The sequence below is a fragment of the Bos indicus x Bos taurus genome, chromosome 3 (assembly GCF_003369695.1).
Source record: "Bos indicus x Bos taurus breed Angus x Brahman F1 hybrid chromosome 3, Bos_hybrid_MaternalHap_v2.0, whole genome shotgun sequence".
NCBI classification, from domain to species: Eukaryota; Metazoa; Chordata; class Mammalia; order Artiodactyla; family Bovidae; genus Bos; species Bos indicus x Bos taurus.
The window spans coordinates 10,488,400-10,502,248 of record NC_040078.1 but is presented as its reverse complement, the minus strand read 5'-3'; positions in this window follow the sequence as shown (position 1 = coordinate 10,502,248).

The window sequence follows — 13,849 nt, the reverse complement described above, 5'->3', positions numbered from 1 at the left end:
CTTTCAATGAATATTCAAGGTTGGTTTCCTTTAGGATTGACTGGTTTGATCTCCTTGCAGTCCAGGGGATTCTCAAGAGTCTTCTCTAGCACCACAGTTTGAAAGCATCAATTCAACACTCAGCCTTCTTTATGGTTAAACTCAGAGAAAGCCTAGGGGTCTGGCAAACACAATATGAGTTAACTCCTGATTAGATAAGAAAGCTAACCATGCTAAAGGGAGGTGACCAGTGTTCATGACATTTCATTGGCTGCATCCTGTCTGATATGTTGATTAAATGTGGGGGACATTAGGAAATGGAATGGGTGGAGAGTTTTAGGGACAGGAAAAGCGAGGGCCTGGAACCAGGTAACTAAATCATTTAAAAATATTTATTGAGGACCTCTATGTTAATAACAACAACAGCGGCAAGAGGCACTTCTGAGTGCTTCATCTGTGCCACTCATTAGGTTAAACACTTTCTATGGATTACCTAGTTTGATCTTCACAATGACTATACGAGAAAGAAATGATTATTATCCCCATTTAAAGATAAGTAAATCAGAGTTATGAAAATTAGGTAGCTTGCCAAGGCTTAGAGCCTATATGTGGCTGATCCAGGATTGGAACCTCAGTAGTCTGACTTTAAAGTCCATGTATAAGCTTAATATCAAGTAGGGGATCATGTGTTTTTTGTTGGACTTTCCAAAAAGTAAAACAACAAGACAGTATTTGCTCTCATGTAGTTTACAGTTTAATTGTGCAGAACAACAAATGAATGAATATCATATGTGATAAGATACATATGTATCTTATCACATGATACATTTGTAACTTGTTCATGTGATAGAACATCACTGGACCTTTGGCTTTCTGCCTCTTTCCCCTTCTAGCCATCCTGTAAATGAATACCAAATTAATCGTCCTAAAGAATTGGATCTTCTTACTTCCCTTCTCCAGCGGGTCTTCCTGACCCAGGAATCAAACTGGAGTCTTCTGCATTGCAGGCAGATTCTTTACTGGGTGAGTTACTAGGGAAGCCCCACTTACAAAACTACAGTAAGCCTAAAACCGCCTCAACTGGAACATGTCTCAGAAAGAACTGAAAGGACTAAGAAAGTTTATTCTGGAAAGAGAGGAGACTCAAAGAGAACACAGTAGTTATTTTGACATGCTAAAAAAGCTATGCTTTTGAACTGTAGTGTTGCAGAGAACTCTTGAGAGTCCCTTGGACTGCAAGGAGATGCAACCAGTTCATCCTAAAGGAGATCAGTCCTGAGTGTTCTTTGGAAGGACCGATGCTAAAGCTGAAACTGCAATACATTGGCCACCTGATGCGAAGAGTTCACTCATTGGAAAAGACCCTGATGCTGGGAGGGATTGAGGGCAGGAGGAGAAGGGGATGACAGAGGATGAAATGGTTGGATGCATCACCGACTCGATAGACATAAGTTTGAGTGAACTCCGGGAGTTGGTGATGGACACAGAGGCCTGGCGTGCTGTGATTCATGGGGTCGCAAAGAGTCGGACATGAATAAGCGACTGAACTGAACTGAACTGAACTGAAAAGAGCTATCTTATAGGAAAAAAAGTAATCAGTGGCCCAAATAATTCCCCAACATGTATCCACAGACCCGTGGCCTAGAACACCTACCACATGCCAAGGACTATGTTTGGTTTTGAGGATATTACAAAAAATCTTAAAAATAGTACATTTAAAAAGAAAGCCTGGAAACTTTGAGTTATTAACTCAGTGGGCTTCAAGCACTAGGAAAAAGAAGTGTTGGGAGTAATTGGGAGAAATAGTGGCAAAGAGAATCTTGGAACCAGGAAGAGAAAGGCAAGAAAAAAGTGGATCTAGGGCATCTAAAAAAAAAAAAACATGCATCGTTTGAGGGGGCTATTTATTGGTTTACTTGCCTTTTTAAAAATGATGATTCAGTATAAGGGGGATGGAAAGTTTAGTCTTTGGAGTCAGTCCTTTCAGGCTCCGAATGCTGCTCCAGTTTTCCCACTGTCTTGGGCAAGATACTGAAACCTTGTGAGCAGACATTTCTTCAGTCATAATCATGAGGATAATGATTCACATCTCAAAGAAATTAAACAGTAGAGGATGTAATAACTGTTTACTTATGTGGGGAAAACCACTAAGTTATTGTTAGCAGCATATATTTTTACTCAACCTCATGAAGACTTGAATGGGAAAGTCATCTTGAAATGCTGAAGTGAAGAATATGAAAGAACAAAACCAGAAGCTGGGTGGGAGGACGGATTTGTATTATTTGGAACATTTTGAAGATAAATGACAGAAATTTACCCTGAATTAGGTAATTTTTTTAAAAATTCAAAAGTAAATGAATGAAATTGTTCATACAACTCAAAAATCCCATAGCAGGTGAGCACGGCTCAAATGACGTCATCAGTTGTCCTCTTAATCTCTTGGCTCTTATTCTTTTGTGTTGGTTTTTTCTGAGTTAGCCATTGTCTAAATTGTAGAAATAATAGCTGATAGCATCTCTAGGTTTATATGGCCATTAATGCTTATATGTTTGAAGCAGAGAAATCTCAGAGGTCATATGAACCTCTGAGAAAAAAACTATCCCTGCTGGGACCATGTGCCCATCTTCGAAATAATCATCATTTGTGGTGGCAGGGGAAAGCAACTCTGATGGCCAACCATGGTTATGGGTTCCTATCTTTTCCAAGGTTGTCTTTGGTGAATACTCCAGGTTGGTTCATCAGAAAAGTCCATCCCCTGCACATAGACGAGGGGTAGGAATTTTATTTCCAGCAGGAGGAGAAAAAGATAAGAGGGGATAAAATCCAAAGGCATGGAAAGGAGACTGAAATTCAAGATATATAAAAAGGCTGTTGATGTTATAGCTGACAGTGAAGTAAAGCCAAAAAGAGTATGGCTTCTCATCACCTATGCTAATAAGCTATACTTGATAGTCAAGACAATTTCTAGTGTCAGTAAGATTATTGTTCTGGCAAAGGGATTCTGCCTTACACCTCATATTTTAGAGGGACTCATATCATAAATGTAGCCCAAAGTGGACATTAAAAAACACAGGGGTGCTTATACCCTGAAGATCTAGTGTCCAGTGATAGCCTAAGGACAAACAATCCTAACATCTACTCTTATGACTGACACTTTTTACTTCCCCAGAGAAATGCTGATCCACACCTCTTGCCCTTTGTCCTCAAAATAAAAAAGCAACTGTGTCCAAATATTATTAAGTTGGTGGGTTATGGCACTGAGGTGGATACAGCCTGGAATGAGAAGAGCTTTGAATGGCAGACAGAAAAAAACAAATGAATTAACTTGTCAAACTTGTCCTCTCTGACAACATGAATGCAGTAAGTTCTTGTATAAAAGATGATCATTTCCCAGTAGTGCCAATTGTCCATTTTGTTGCTTCTCTCTGCATACTAATTTGTAGTTCCACAGAGATTCACTGACTAGCCCAGGTTGCACATGGCAGGTGAAAAATGCTTTGCTTGTTAAGCAATTTACAGTACTCTTAAGTTTAGACATCTGTAGTCAACAAAATATAAATAATATTTAAAAAACAAGGTACTGATTCTTTACATTGGCAAATAAATGGACTCTGATCTCTAGAATTGTAAATAGTTTTATTTCATAAGTTATTAAATATGATTTAAAGTTTCTTCTGTTAGATAAACCTAAAACAATTTAATGGAAAATGTTGTATTTATCAATTATCATTCATATTTGCCTTTTAATTTTAACATATTTAAATACTTTAGGAGAAAATTACTTTCTTGAAAATATAAAGGTTATTTTGTTTGGCAAATCTTCTACATTTACCTTAATCTTCATTTTTGGCAGAAATATGCTCAAATCTTGTACAGCTTTCAGGAGGATTTTTTTTAATTTTATTTTATTTTTTAACTTTACAATATTGTATTGGTTTTGCCATATATCAACATGAATCTGCCACAGATATACACTTGTTCCCCATCCTGAACCCTCCTCCCTCCTCCCTCCTCCCTCCCTGTACCATCCCTCTGGGTCGTCCCAGTGCACCAGCCCCAAGCATCCTGTATCATGCATCGAGTCACCAGTCCAGGTTCAATGCAGGAGGATATTTTTTTAAAAATTTAGGTTGGTGAGAATGGGTACAAGTCAAAAATCAAAAATGTGATAAAAATCAATAAATTTGAGACTGAATGGATAAAGAGAATGTGAGACACACACACACACAATGGAATATTCCTTAGCCATGAGAAATGAGGAAATTCTGCCATTTTTGACAACTTGGATGAAACTCGAGGGTATTATTCTAAGCAAAATAAGCCAGACAAAGAGACAAATACTGTACGATATTGCTTGTATGTGGAGCCTAAAAATCAAGCTCAGAAATAGAGAGAACAGATTAGTGGTTGCTAGGGGCTGGGATGGGTGGGAGAAATGGGGAGATATTGGTTAAAGGACACAAACTTTCATTTATAAGATGAATAAGTTCTAGGGAATCTATTGTATAGCACAGTGATTAGAATTAATAATGCTGTATTGTATACTTGAAAATTGCTGAGAGTGGATCTTAAATGTTCTTACCACCAAAAAGAAATGACAGTTATGTGACATGATGGAGGTGTTAGCTAATGCTATGGTAATATCCTTTGCAATATACAAATGTATCACATTAATGTGTTATACACCTTGAACTTACACAATGTTATCTGTCAATTATATCTCAATAAAGGAGCAGGGGTAGCAAGAAAAAATTTGGGTTCATAAAGGAAAAAAGCTGAAAAGAAAAAAGAAAAAAGGATAATCTATTTAGAACTTCAAACAATGAAAATGAACATATCCTGACATGCATGACCCACATAAAATTTGTCATTATGACATTGAAATTTTATTAAGGATTTAATTATTTATGAAAACAATACACAGGAACAAGAAAACTACTCTTATCAAGTCTGCAAGTTGAACAGGTGAAATGAAATCCTTCCATTTTCCTCCATGTCCCTTACTAAAAGGAAATTAATTACTAATACATACAATGAGAATGAAAAACAGAATTACTCAAGTCAACTTACGATTTGGAAATATTAAATGTTATTTTGATCTACCCATTGGAAGATGAAGAAAATTACATTCATTAAATTGGCAAATTTCATGGCTGAGGAATACTAAACTTCTTGCGTTTTATTAGATGAAGACTTTGGAAAATAGTCATCGCTTCACTTTGACATCATAAAAATATTTTGAACAAGGCAGAATTCAATCCAAATTAATACACCCACTCCAGTGTTCTTGCCTGGAGAATCCCAGGGACAGGGGAGCCTGGTGGGCTGCCATCTATGGGGTCGCCCAGAGTCGGACACGACTGAAGTGACTTAGCAGCAGCATGCCAGATTTTTAGCCAAAATTCAGAAGACTTTTGGGTGCCATATACTTTGCATAGTTTAAACTTGTCATTTAAACATGTTGAAGACATGTCCTCAACTGTGCCAGTAGAAATAACATTTGCTGGAACAATTCAAAATTATATTTTTTCTACATCTACTAAAGATAGCTTTTTTTTTTTCCCAAATGCCTATCAAATTCACGTAAACTACTGTTGAATGCATGGTGGGAACATTACTGATCATTGGTAAAACAATTAAACTCAGGTTAAGCAAGGAAAGATATTAGAAGAGTTAAATGAAACAAAAGAAGATCCTTAAATAGTCATGACCTTCAGCTGAAAATAAAATTCAACTTGTGTTATCCATAGTTATTTTATAAGAAATCTTGTATTAATTACATGAGCAAAAGCTTATGAACAACACCATAAACAGTAAACAAGTAATATTTTTAAAGGGTAAAGAACTGATTCAAATGTATTCTTTTTAATGGCTGAGTATACTCCATTGTGTATATGTACCACAGCTTTCTTATCCATTCATCTGCTGATGGACATCTAGGTTGCTTCCATGTCCTGGCTATTATAAACAGTGCTGCGATGAACATTGGGGTATACGTGTCTCTTTCCCTTCTGGTTTCCTCAGTGTGTATGCCCAGCAGTGGGATTGCTGGATCATAAGGCAGTTCTATTTCCAGTTTTTTAAGGAATCTCCACACTGTTCTCCATAGTGGCTGTACTAGTTTGCATTCCCACCAACAGTGTAAGAGGGTTCCCTTTCCTCCACACCCTCTCCAACATTTATTATTTGTAGACTGGATTGCAGCCGTTCTGACTGGTGTGAAATGGTACCTCATAGTGGTCTTGATTAATCAGTTCTAATGAGGTGGATGAAACTGGAGCCTATTATACAGAGTGAAGTAAGCCAGAAGGAAAAACACCAATACAGTATACTAACACATATACATGGAATTTAGAAAGATGATAACAATAACCCTGTGTACGAGACAGCAAAAGTGACACTGATGTATGGAACAGTCTTATGGAATCTGTGGGAGAGGGAGAGGGTGGGAAGATTTGGGAGAATGGCATTGAAACATGTAAAATATCATGTATGAAACGAGATGCCGGTCCAGGTTCAATGCACGATACTGGATGCTTGGGGCTAGTGCACTGGGACGACCCAGAGGGATGGTATGGGGAGGGAGGAGGGTTCAGGATGGGGAGCACATGTATACCTGTGATGGATTCATTTTGATATTTGGCAAAACTAATACAATTATGTAAAGTTTAAAAATAAAATAAAATTTTAAAAAAAAAAGGGTAAAGAAACGTTTCTCAAAATTTTAGAGAAAATGTTTCCTTCTGTCAAAAGAAACTATGTGTGAAATATGCAACAAAAATGATATTCCAGCAAAGGATTATCCCCTAAAGTGATATCCCCTAAAAGGGTTATAAAGATGAAATAAAGAAATTTCCTGAACTCTGAAGGCTAATATTCAAATATTAAGAATTCTAGTATTAATTTCTACACAGACTATTTTAAATCCATTAGAGATAATAGTATAGTCTCAATTAGAGAAATGATTCCATATTGCCATTTTTCATTTTCTTTATAATATTCCAGCATTGAAATTTTTGAAAGAAGAACTTAAGTAATATTGTATGGATCAAGATATCATCTTAAGAGGTAGCAAAAACTTGTGGTAAAAGTGATAGTAATTTATATGATGAAATTTAAATATTTTGTAACATACTATGTGATAGAGATAATTTATTAATTTGACATTACTTTTGAACATAATAGCTAAAATTTATAGCTCATTTTTAAATTTTGCTTTAAATATTTTCCTATCAGTTTCAGTTGGTAGTAACTCAGAACAGCAAATTTTCTACAAATTGAAATTAATAAAAGCTACTTGAAAGTGAAGTCACTCAGTCGTGTCCAACTCTTTGCGACCCCGTGGACTGTAGCCCACCAGGCTCCTCCACCCATGGGATTCTCCAGGCAAGAATACTGGTGTGGGTTGCCATTTCCTTCTCCAGGGGATCTTCCCGACCCAGGGATCGAACCCAGGTTTCCCGCATTGCAGGCAGACGCTTTAACCTCTGAGCCACCAGTGAAGTCCATTGACCAAAGCTACCTAAGTACTACAATAACTCAAGAAAAATGATCTAATTTGGCATTGCTTTTAATGTGAAAGTATTATGTGAAATAGCTGTGAAAAGAAGACAAGTGAAAAGCAAAGCAGAAAGGAAAGATACACCCATTTGAATGCAGAGTTCCAAAGAATAGCAAGGAGAGATAAGAAAGCCTTCCTCAGCAATCAATGCAAAGAAATAGAAGAAAACAATAGAATGGGAAAGACTAGAGATCTCTTCAAGAAAATTAGAAATATCATAGGAATATTTCATGCAAAGATGGGCTCAATAAAGGACAGAAATTGTATGGCCCTAACAGAAGCAGAAGATATTAAGAAGAGGTGGCAAGAGTACCCAGAACTATACAAAAAAGGTCTTCACGACCCAGATAATCACGATGGTGTGATCACTCACCTAGAGCTAGACATCCTGGAATGTGAAGTTAAGTGGGCCTTAGGAAGCATCATTACGAACAAAGCTAGTGGAGGTGATGGAATTCCAGTTGAGCTATTGCAAATCCTAAAAGATGATGCTGTGAAAGGGCTGCACTCAATATGTCAGCAAATTTGGAAAACTCAGCGGTGGCCACAGGACTGGAAAAGGTGAGTTTTCATTCCAATCCCAAAGAAAGGCAATGTCAAAGAATGCTCAAACTACCGCACAGTTGCACTCATCTCACACGCTAGTAAAGTAATGCTCAAAATTCTCCAAGCCAGGCTTCAGCAATATGTGAACCGTGAACTTACAGATGTTCAAGCTGGTTTTAGAAAAGGCAGAGAAACCAGAGATCAAATTGCCAATATCTGCTGGATCATTGAAAAAGCAAAAGAGTTTCAGAAAAACATCTATTTCTGCTTTATTGACTATACCAAAGCCTTTGACTGTGTGGATCACAATAAACTGTGGAAAATTCTGAAAGAGATGGGAATACCAGACCACCTGATCTGCCTCTTGAGAAATCTGTATGCAGGTCAGGAAGCAACATTAGAACTGAACGTGAAACAACAGATTGGCTCCAAATAGGAAAAGGAGTGTGTTAAGGCTGTATATTGTCACCCTGCTTATTTAATTTATATGCAGAGTACATCCTGAGAAATGCTGGGCTGGAGGAAGCAGAAGCTGGAATCAAGATTGCCGGGAGAAATATAAACAACCTCAGATATGCAGATGACATCACCCTTATGGCATAAAGTGAAGAAGAACTAAAGAGCCTCTTGAAAGTGAAAGAGAGTGAAGAAGTTGGCTTAAAGCTCAATATTCAGAAAACTAAGATCATGGCATCCTGTCCCATCACTTCATGGCAAATAGATGGGGAAACAGTGGCTGAATTTATTTTGGGGAGCTCCAAAATCACTTCAGATGGTGATTGGATCCATGAAATTAAAAGACGCTTACTCCTTGGAAGGAAAGTTATGACCAACCTAGACAGCGTATTCAAAAGCAAAGACATTACTTTGCCAACAAAGGTCCGTCTAATCAAGGCCATGGTTTTCCAGTAGTAATGTATGGATGTCAGCTGCTGCTGCTGCTAAGTTGCTTCAGTCGTGTCCAACTCTGTGCAACCCCATAGACTGCAGCCCACCAGGACCCCTGTCCCTGGGATTCTCCAGATAAGAACATTGGAGAGGGTAGCCATTTCCTTCTCCAATGCATGAAAGTGAAAAGGGAAAGTGAAGTCGCTCAGTCGTGTTCAACTCTTAGCGACCCCATGGACTGAAGCCTGCCAGGCTCCTCCATCCATGGGATTTTCCAGACAAGAGTACTGGAGTGGGGTGCCATTGCCTTCTCTGATGGATGTGAAAGTTGGACTATAAAAAAAGCTGAGCGTCGAAGAGTTGATGCTTTTGAACTGTGTTGTTGGAGAAGACTCTTGAGAGTCCTTTGGACTGCAAGGAGATCCAACCAGTCCAACCTAAAGGAGATCAGTCCTGGGTGTTCATTGGAAGGACTGATGTTGAAGCTGAAACTCCAATACTTTGGCCACCTGATGTGAAGAGCTGACTCATTTTAAAAGACCCTGATGCTGGGAAAGATTGAGGGCAGGAGGAGAAGGGGATGACAGAGGATGAGATGGTTGGATGACATCAATGACTCAGTGGACATGAGTTTGGGTAAACTCCAGGAGTTGGTGATGGACAGGGAGGTCTGGCATGCTGCAGTTCATGGGGTCGCAAAGAGTCGGACACGACTGAGTGATTGAACTGAACCAAAGTGATTATGTGAAAATATTGATAGAAGATATAATTAGTATTTTTTCTGAAATGAAGGCAATAAAAATTAATTTTTTGAAATAAATATATATTTTCTGAATTCTGCATCTCTTTCACTTCTTTAAAAAATTTTTTTTTACTTTTTAATCAAAGGATAATTGCTTTTCAGAATTTCATTGTTTTCTGTCAAACCTCAACATGTATCAACCATACGTATACATATATCCCCTCACTTTTGAACCTCCCTCCGATCTCCCTCCCCACTCCACCCCTCTAGGTTGATACAGAGCCCCTGGTTGAGTTTCCTGAGCCATATTCCTGTGGAATCCATATTGCTATGGAATTTCCACAACAAATTCCCGTTGGCTAACTATTTTGCCTATGGTAATATAAGATTCCATGTTACTCTTTCCATGCATCTCATCCTCTGCTCCCTTCTCCCCATGTCCATAAGTCTATTCTCTATGTCTGTTTCTCCATTGCTTCCCTGTAGATAAGTTCTTCAGTACCATTTCTCTAGATTCCGTATATATGCGTTAGAATACGATATTTATCTTTCTTTTTCTGACTTACTTCACTCTGTATAATAGGTTCTAGGTTCATTCACCTCATTAGAACTGACTCAAAGGCATTCCTTTTTATGGCTGAGTAATAGTCCATTGTGTATATGTACCACAGCTTCTTTATCCATTCATCTGTCGATGGACATCTAGATTGCTGCCATGTTCTAGTTATTGTAAATAGTGCTGCAATGAACAATGGGATATATGTGTCTTTTTCAATTTTGGTTTCCTCAGGGTATATGCATAGGAGTGGGATTGCTGGGTCATATGGTAGTTTTATTCCCAGATTTTTACGGAATCTCTATACTGCCTTCTGTAGTGGCTGTATCAATTTACATTCCCACCAACAGTGCAAGAGCATTCCATTTTCTCCACACTCTCTCCAGCATTTACTGTTTGTAGACTTCTTGATGATGGCCATTCTGACTGGTATGAGGTGATACCTCATTGTAGTTTTGATTTGCATTTCTCTAATAATGAGCAGTATTGAGCACCTTTTCATGTGTTTGTTAGCCATCTGTATATCTTCTTTGGAGAAATGTCTGTTTAGGTCTTTTCCCCACTTTTTGATTGGGTTTGTTTTTCTGGTATTGATTTGTATAGGCTGCTTGTATATTTTGAAAATTAATCCTTTGTCAGTTGATTCATGTGCTATTATTTTCTCCCCTTCTGAGGGTTGTCTTTTCACCTTGCTTATAGTTTCCTTTGGTGTGCAAAAGCTTTTAAGTTTAATCAGGTCCCACTTGTTCACTTTTGTTTTTATTTCCATGACTCTAGGAGGTGGGTCATAGAGGATCTTGCTTTGATTTTTGTCATCAAGTGTTCTACCTATGTTTTCCTGTTTTATAGTTTCTGGTCTTACATTTAGGTCTTTAATCCATTTTGAGTTTATCTCTGTGTGTGGTGTTAGGAAGTGTTTTAATTTCATTCTTTTACATGTAGCTGTCCAGTTTTTCCCAGCACCATTTATTGAAGAGGCTGTCTTTGCCCCATTGTATAGTCTTGCCTCCTTTGTCAAAAATAAGGTACCCATAGGTGCATGGGTTTATTTCTGGGCTTTCTATCTTGTTCCATTGGTCTATAATTCTGTTTTTGTTCCAGTACCATACTATCTTCATGACTGTAGCTTTGTAGTATAATCTGAAGTCAGGAAGGTTGATTCCTCCAGTTCCAATCTTCTTTCTCAAGACTGCTTTGGCTATTTGGGGTCTTTTATGTTTCCATATGAATTGTGAATTTTTTTGTTCAGGTTCTGTGAAAAATGCCATTGGTAATTTGATAGGGATCACATTGAATCTGAAGATTGGTTTGGTAGTGTAGTCATTTTCACTATATTGATTCTTCCTACCCAGGAACATGGAATATCTCTCCATATGTTTATGTCATCTGATTTCTTTCATTCAGTTCAGTTCAGTTCAGTCACTCAGTCATGTCCGACTCTTTGCGATCCCATGAATCGTAGCATGCCAGACCTCCCTGTCCATCACCAACTCCCGGAGTTCACCCAGACTCACATCCATCGAGTCAGTGATGACATCCAGCCATCTCATCCTCTGTTGTCCCCTTCTCCTCCTGCCCCCAATCCTCCCAGCATCAGACTCTTTTCCAAGGAGTCAACTCTTCACATGAGGTGGCCCAAGTACTGGAGTTTCAGCTTTAGCATCACTCCTTCCAAAGAAATCCCAGGGCTGATCTCCTTCAGAATGGACTGGTTGGATCTCCTTGCAGTCCAAGGAACTCTCAAGAGTCTTCTCCAACACCACAGTTCAACAGCATCAATCCTTCGATGCTCAGCCTTCTTCACAGTCCAACTCTCATATCCATACATGACCACAGGAAAATCCATAGCCTTAACTAGACGGACCTTTGTTGGCAAAGTAATGTCTCTGCTTTTGAATATGCTGTCTAGGTTGGTCATAACTTTCCTTCCAAGGAGTAAGCGTCTTTTAATTTCATGGCTGCAGTCACCATCTGCAGTGATTCTGGAGCCCAAAAAAATAAAGTCTGACACTGTTTCCCCATCTATTTGCCATGAAATCATGGGACCAGATGCCATGATCTTCGTTTTCTGAATGTTGAGCTTTAAGCCAACTTTTTCACTCTCCTCTTTCACTTTCATCAAGAGGCTTTTGAGTTCCTCTTCACTTTCTGCCATAAGGGTGGTGTCATCTGCATATCTGAGGTTATTGATATTTCTCCTGGCAATCTTGATTCCAGCTTATGTTTCTTCCAGTCCAGTGTTTCTCATGATGTACTCTGCATGTAAGTTAAATAAACAGGGTGACAATATACAACCTTAACGTACTCCTTTTCCTATTTGGAATCAGTCTGTTGTTCCATGTCCAGTTCTAACTGTTGCTTCCTGATCTGCATACAGATTTCTCAAGAGGCAGATCAGGTGGTCTGGTATTCCCAACTCTTTCAGAATTTTCCACAGTTTATTGTGATCCACACAGTCAAAGGCTTTGGCATAGTCAATAAAGCAGAAATAGATGTTTTTCTGGAACTCTCTTGCTTTTTCCATGATCCAGCGGATGTTGGCAATTTGATCTCTGGTTCCTCTGGCTTTTCTAAAACCAGCTTGAACATCTGTAAATTCACAGTTCACATATTGCTGAAGCCTGGCTTGGAGAATGATTTCTTTCATTAGTGTCTTATAATTTTCTGCATACAGTTCTTTTGTCTCCTTAGGTAAGTTTACTCCTAGGCAATTAATTCTTTTTGTTGCAATGGTAAAAGTGATTGATTCCTTAATTTCTCCTTCTGATTTTTCATTATTAGTATATAGAAATGCAAGTGATTTCTGTGTATTGATTTTGTATCCTGCATCTTTGCTAAATTCACTGCTTAGCTCTAGTAATTTTCTGATACTATCTTTAGGGTTTTGCATGTGCAGTATCATGTCATCTCCAAACAATGAGAGCTTTACTTCTTCTTTTCTGGAATAAGAGGAATCTGGATTCCTCTTATTTCTTTTTCTTCTCTGGTAGCTGTAGCTAGTACTTCCAGAGCTATGTTTAATAATGGTGGTGAAAGTGGAAACCCTTGTCTTGTTTCTGATCTTAGGGCAAATTCTTTCAGTTTTTCACCATTGAGAATAATGTTTGCCGTAGGCTTATCATATATGGCCTTTACTGTGTTGAGGTAGGTTCCTTCTATGCCTATTTTTTGAAGTTTTAATCATAAATGGGTGTTGAATTTTGTCAAAGGCTTTTTCTGCATCTATTGAGATTATCATACGGTTTTTATCCTTCAATATGTTAATATGGTGTATCACATTGATTGATTGCATATATTGAAGAATCCTTGCATCCCTGAGGAAACCCAACTTGATCATGGTGTATGAGCTTTTTGATGTGTTGTTGAATTCTGTTTGCTAAAATTTTGTTGAGAATTTTTGCATCTATGTTCATCAGTGACATTGGCCTGTAGTTTTCTTTATTTTTGTTGTCTTTGTCTGGTTTTAGTACCAGGGTGACGGTAACCTTATAGAATGAGTTTGGAAGTGTTCCTTCCTCTGCAATGTTTTGAAGGTGTTTTAGAAGGATAGACATTACCTCTTCTCTAAATAAATGTT